General features: G+C 41.1%; 1 protein-coding gene across 2 annotated transcripts in view; it reads right to left on the bottom strand.

Moving 5' to 3' along the window:
* Nucleotides 1–6983, bottom strand: part of card14 (caspase recruitment domain family, member 14) — a 67347-nt gene that overhangs the window by 44728 nt on the left and 15636 nt on the right. Inside the window, exons 21-22 of one of the 2 annotated variants that reach the window (XM_025058507.1) lie at nt 4174–4258; nt 13–3534 (exon numbers count right to left, since the gene is read on the bottom strand). The gene's annotated coding sequence lies outside the window, so the exon portion shown is untranslated. Of the gene's footprint in view, nt 1–12; nt 3535–4173; nt 4259–6983 lie in introns of those variants that run through there. The other variant, XM_025058508.1, reaches the window with a different exon arrangement.

The following is a 6983-nucleotide window of genomic DNA, read 5'->3' as shown; positions in this document are numbered from 1 at the left end:
GAGAGCAGAGATTTACAGGATCATCTTACTGCGTGTGTGAGTGTGTGTGTGCGCGCGGTAGAGCAATTTTGTGGATGGTTTAGAGGAAACATTGATTTGGTTTTTTTTTTTTATAATAAAGCTTAAGCCCCCCCCTCCCCAACCTCCTCTCACTCTGTCTTTCTCTCCCTCTCTCTCATATACGGAGGTGAGAGTAATTAACAGCCATTTAAATTCCCTTGATAGTAATTTGGACAAAAGGAAGAAAACGATGGTGGTTTTTCTGGTCAGGGACTTCATCAAAATTCTCTAAAGCTTTAGTCCATTATTTTAATTTTTGCAGCATGAATGTTTCGATTAGAAAGAAAAAAATCTGTACGATGTAGAGGACTGAAGAATAGTATTCAAAATGAGGGACAACGATGTGATCATGCTTTTTGTAACAGTTGACTATAAAATATAATCAATATACAAAATCAATACAAAGGAACAAATGGCTGTGTGTGTTGTGTTGCTCCACCTCTCAAACTGGGCTAACACCTTGTATACTCCTTAAAGAAGCTGCTAATGCATTTATACACAGTGTTGCCAACTGCAGGCTGAGCACGGTGCTGCACTACCAATTAGACCAACTGTACATTCCTCCAGTACTGATGGTTCTACCAGAACAGTCCTCCAGTCCTGTCTCTTTCTGACTGTCCAACACTGTACCACTGCACAAACTGGTACAAAGGAAATCCCCAGCACAAATTATTGACTCATGCCAACAGCAAAACAAAACAAAGGTGAATTTGAGGAAGATGCTGAGCTTTGGCTTACATTGTTGTTTTCATCCTTCTCTAAGATCTAAAACTAGAGCTGATCATGTAGCTGTGATTACAGATGATTTTTATCATCACTCCAAGTGATAAACCTGTCTCAGTCCAGGTGAGTGAAAACCTCATGGGTTGGACAGCAGCTGCAGACACACAGTAAGACATCAGATCACGCCTGAGCATCTGTTTCCTCCAAAGAGGACTGGTCTAAAGCTGATGGTAAAAAAAGACTTGTAGGAAGTTGACATCCACTAACATCTCAGTTCTCTATCAATCTGCTAATTCTGTTCACTTCCTGTTGACAGTGAGGGAAAGGTAAACAGGAAGCCAACAGAGTCTTCTTCCTGTCCACAACAAGTGTAGTTTCTCTTGCTGTCCTAATAAGACAGCACTTCCTGTCAAACACCATTCACTTCCTCTGCAGGACATCTGCAGTAACAGCAGCGTCATGTGTGTCAGAGCTCCCTGATCAAATGTCCTGTGAACTGCATCCATGGAAAAAAAAGACAATAGAGCTGCTGCTGCTGCAGGCAGAGAGAACGCCGTCGACCCAGAGAGAATTCATTTCCCTTCTTTTCCTAATCCTTGGTCCCAGGAGAGACGAGCTCATGAATACAGAGGAGGAAATGTGAGTCTGCCGGATGGTTCCACCACAAACACAGATGAACTCACAACGGTCGGCTTTAGGATGGACACAAACAAAAGACAAATATTCACCTGCTGTATTTAGGCTTTAATAAATTCACCATTTCAAATTGGTAGAAAAAGGTCATTCACCACAGACTGACTGTTTGACTACATTTTGAAGCCAACACTTCAGTAACACACTTCACTTCAGTAACACACCAACAATGTGCCATAATCAAGAAGCCCTACTCCTGAGGTTTTCCTACTGTACAGAAGCCTGTGTGGACATTATTCACTCAGGTTTGGAAAAGACAACTGCACGTCCCATACCAACCTAAAAATCTAAGACAAACTAAAATATTTCAGTGGTATTTGACCCAAATTCAATATTCATTTTTGGGGCACAGGAAGTGAAGAGGAGGTACACAAACCCACAAACACATTCTAGAGATGTCCCCGTATTTAGCCACACTCTTATCTGACACTAATCTTAATCAACTAAATCTTGAACCATACCTGTAAAAGGTTCAAAAAGGGAACAATTGTGCCCACAACAACAGACCCACCCTCTCCCAAAAATATAATTATATATATATAACAAAATTACCAGCTGTGACATCATAAACATGCATACAAAAAACAAGAAGAGAAGAAAAAGAAGAGTGGCTCAAACCTGGTAACCAGTTTCTACCACAGACCAAAACCAAGTAACTGAATCAAATACCAACTTGTCAACTTGGCAAATATTTTGCAGCAGGTTTTGAAATGAGAAAGAAACAGCAGCAACAGTGAACAAACTGATTTACTTCAGAGTTCAGCTGGGTGGAGTCAGCACTGCTGCTGCTGTAGACAGACATTTGTTTCTCAGTAAACATCGTTGTTTTACCAGCATAAAAAAAAAGAAACCTGTCGTCTGGCTCTGTGGTGAATCTGTTGACATCATGGTATTAAGTGTAATGTGAGGTGATGTTGAGAGGAAAGAGTCTTTATTCTGTAAAAATAGAGCAGCAACACTTGTATGGATACCTGTCCGAGAGCAAGGCTGTAATCTGCAGCCTTCAGGTGTCTGATAGCTTTGGATATAAATACCTACCATTACTGAGAGGCTGGCAGGAGACCAAGTGCATGCTGGTCTCACACACACACACACACACACACGGACACACAGAGGAGTGTGAAAGGCCTTGGTGATGTTGTGTTTTTTGCTTTGTTTTAAACAGAGTGACCATGTGTGGGAGAGAGAAACGGAGCAGGATCCAGCTGAGGGACATGTGCCTCCCAACTGCCCTTCCTCTCAATCAATAGCCCACGCTCGAGGTTTTAATTAGCTAATCAGTGGAACATGGGCTTTTAAGCGTGTTGGGAGGACGTGGTTAAAACCTGGAGTCAATACCTATTAAAACGCCAGCCTCAGCTGTTGATGCTCAGCCAAGGCCGTCCACTAAAAGCTACTGTCTCTGACCAGAGCTGCTCCAGTTTGATGCTGTGACCATGGTCACAAATGACGACGGGTTCAACGTTTACAGCAGAGAAGTCATCATGGTAAACGCAGAGGGTTGTGCAAAAGTTTTAGGCCACAGTGTCTTTTCACTTTCTGCAGCTTTTAATTTTTTTTTTCATTTTTGTATGAAGTATTTAAAGCAGATGTGTAGACAGCGCCCATTCTAATCTCCATATCATTAAAGATTTACCAGCCAATATATTAAAGTCTGGTTTCCAGTACCTTCTGGGATTTTGCCCAGGAAACAAGCCCTCTGCCCCGACTGCTCCTCAGATAAAGGAACCTCCATTTGTGCTCATCAATATTTGGCTCCATGTTTTTTACAACTATGAAGATTTTCGACATTTCTGTCTTGAGTTAGGAGAAGTGGTAGAGAAAGTCGAAACTGTTTTTTGTTAACACAGCCATCGAGGCGTCGGCTGTTCTGACTGATCTGCTCCGTGAAAAGAAGTCTTTTTGTTGGGGAGAGAAGAACTTCTGTAGCTGTAGACTGGTGCTGATGTTTGGTCTGGAGACAGCAGCAGTGTCTGACAAACAGAGCTGAGTATGACCAGGATGGACCAGCAGAACACAAGACCAGCGGTTCATCTATGGTTCAGATGATTTGGACATCTGCTGATGAGAAGTAGTGAAAATGAAGGAGTAAGAGTGTTTAGAGACGGAGCTGCACAGACAGGAGGCAGAGAGGAGGAGAAGACAAAGGACTGGATGGGATGGGTGTGGAGCTCATGGTAGGATTAGTAATATAATAAGTGATTATTAACTGATAAGCTGTAAACAGCAACCACCTGTTTCCATAATGTTCACCTGACCACACCTGCAGCACATCGACAAACAACTTAAACATTAGGGATACACATTCAAATCAACCTGCATGCTGTGATAAAGTTTTTCTGGCACTGAGAACAAAACAGCAGAAGCCAGAACCTCGCCCAGTGACTCCAGGCTGAACGGCACCGACTGCCTGAAGTGTCACGTGCAGCAAATACCAGAGGGATTAAGACAGAGTGACGCTCAGTCAGGAGGCAGACGGGCCTTCAGCAGCCAACACAAACTCTTCTGCTGTGTGTGTGTATGTGTGTGTGTGTGTGAGACTAGGACGACGTGCTGACTTTGTGTCAATATGTCCAAATGTGCATGTCAGTGAAAGATGTCAAAAAGCCTCACTTATGAGCTTATAGTCAGGGCGTGACTGCAGACACAACTGTGTGTGTGTGTGTGTGTGTGGTTGTCGGGAACCCTTGTGTTTACCTTAAGCTGCGGCCTAGAGGTGCCATCGGACTCTGGGACAACACACGGACCGTCAGGACAGCTCCAGGAGACGTTTGTAAAGACACTGGAGGGTGAGAGACAAACACAGAGGATGTTTTCATCGGAAGCAATAATTAAACGAGATGCAAAGAGAAAAGTGCTGAGCAGTCAGGCTTTGTTACAACAGTGTGACACCACCTTCAGTTTCCTCTGTGTATCAACTCCAACCACTGATTATCACTGGGACGACTCCCACAGAAACGTCAGCCGCCTCTAATTAGGACTTTATTCTGATTTAGCTTCACTCTGATGATATGGCACAGAGGTAAAAAATGAGCAACTGATGCAACCCACAGCAACTGTTTAGTCTCACTGTCGCTCCAGACAACACTGCAACTCTCAGCTACAACTGGAACCACAATTGTTTCCAGACTCTGTCTGTGTGCTGCTGCTACTGAGAGCCCAGAGTCTGAAGTCTGACACAGACTGTGACACTACATACTGTATTAGGAATCTAATAAAGGTGGCCATTGTTATTATTATTATTTTGGCAGAAAACTGCAGAAAAACAACACAAGAGTAGAGGTTTAGGAACCATTGATCCACAGAGGAAGTGACCTTTGACCCATCATTGCTGCAGCCCATGGTTTGGTAACTGTTTATAATGTTTGTATAATGTTTATATCTTTCATTCATCTATAGGCGAACATTACCATTTAATTTTAAACATCAGTTTTAAAAAGGCTGCCAAACATTGACAAAATGCCATTATGGTGTATCAAAGTAAATGCCTCCTCTAGTGACAGTCATTACTACAGACAGGAGATATATATTTTTCTTCATTTTAATACTTGTGTTTTTGTGTTTCTATACATATATATTTATATTTCAATGCTTAACATAAAACATTTTTCAACAACATTTTTTTCAACATTTTTCTATTTGCACAGGACAAGATAAAACTAGTGGCTCGTCATGCAGTTTAATAAACTAAAACAGCAGAAAATACAAATACAACAGAACAACAAATAGTTATAATTTAAAAAATAATTGAATTATAAAACCGTCTTCAAGTCGCTGTTGAAAAAATAAATTTCATGGGATTAGGAATGAAAAAAATATTAGATGAGCTTTTTCCTTTTATGTGCAAAAAACTACGAGATGAACTGCTATAAAAAAGTAACCAATCACCTTGAGGTATATTCACAAATCCACAGTTCAATAAAACCATTCTTTTGCTGCAGGATATTCTGAAGACGTCAGTTGACTCTAACACAGCGTCTCCAGCTGCCTGGATATCAACGCTCTACAAATCCACTGCTGCCTTTATGAGGTGCCTCGCTTGTGATGAAAACTCTGGGGATTTAAGTGTGTGTGTGTGTGTGTGTGTGTGAGTTGTGTGTTTTTTAAAGGTATAATGCACAGCAGTTTCTGGCAATAAAGGAAATAATAACAAAGCCTCAATTTTCACTGGAGAACAGAGGGAAGGAAAAATATAGGGGAACTGGTCGCAGTGGTGGGGGCGAAGGTGAGGGAGTATAAGCCTGTGTGTGTGTGTGTGTGTGTGTGTCATTCAGTGCTTTAATATGATGACACCAGGCAGGCAGAGGCCATTATCAGCCTTGTGGACTGCTCTGAACACAGGCAGAGGCAGACGAGGGGGGGGGGATTGGTGCGTGGTGGTGTGCACCCCACTTTAATAAAAGAGACCCTTTGCTGTTGTCTGATTAGAAAGATCATTTCCTGACTCCGTCTTTTTCCCTCCATTAAATTGTCTAACGCCGGGCAGCGACAGTCTGTATATAATATTCTATCAGGAACAAAATAACTGGAGGTAAGAGACAGTAATGGCTGTGCGCACGCACGCACGCAGGCGCGCGCACACACACACACACATTATAGGGCAGCTGTACATGCACATACACACACCAGGTGAGGTGAAGGCAATTGAATCTAAATTGTCTGCCTCTGCTGTAATTTGATGAGTTCAATCTCCTGCCTCTTCACTCTGTCCTTCAACGGAAACACACACACACACACACAATTTGGTTAATTTAGCTGATAATTTATTCATTATAACCTTCATCAATAATAACACTGGTGAAGGTTAGTCAAAAATGTTATGACTACAAAATATAAAAATTTGAAATTAAATTGTGTTTTCATGCTTAATATTTGATATTTCATCTTTTGAATAACATTTACTTACTCTTTTCTAATTCTTGCTACTATATTTACTAAAAAAATTAAAGATTGATTTTTGGGACTGTTTAATATATTGATACATATGTTTACTGATTTAAACTAAAGTCTATATTTAAAACTGTTGATGGGTTTAGTTGAATTATTATATAGGTATATTTTGTCAACTCTAGACTACAAATATATTTTGCTAAACGTCTGAAAGATACCGTATGTAGTAAGAATTTGCTGGTAAAAGTGTCTCAGTGTGTCTGACCTACATAAGGCATGATTAACTGTGAATTTTATTTCAGAGTAAATCCCATTATTCATGTTCTTACACACTCACTGAAACGGTTGCATCATAATGAGCATTTCTGTGCGACATCAGGCAATTAGCCTTCAAAGCCATTACTGCCTGTGTAATTATCAATTAGCTTCAACATAATTATTCATGAGGAAAATGATCCTGTATCTCTCTCTCTCTGTAACTGTGTTGGTTTGGCTGCCACAGCAAACAAATAACAATAGCTGCTATTATCTTAAATGAATACATTATCATCAGGAAGATAAATGGTTGTGAAGGAAACTCTGCCGAGAGAAGGTACAGGGGTGGGGGGTCGGGGGGT

This window comes from Cynoglossus semilaevis, chromosome 9 (genome assembly GCF_000523025.1).
Source record: "Cynoglossus semilaevis isolate Cse_v1.0 chromosome 9, Cse_v1.0, whole genome shotgun sequence".
Lineage (NCBI taxonomy): Eukaryota > Metazoa > Chordata > Actinopteri > Pleuronectiformes > Cynoglossidae > Cynoglossus > Cynoglossus semilaevis.
The sequence above is the reverse complement of the archived record's forward strand: the minus strand, read 5'-3'. Positions and strand labels throughout refer to the sequence as shown.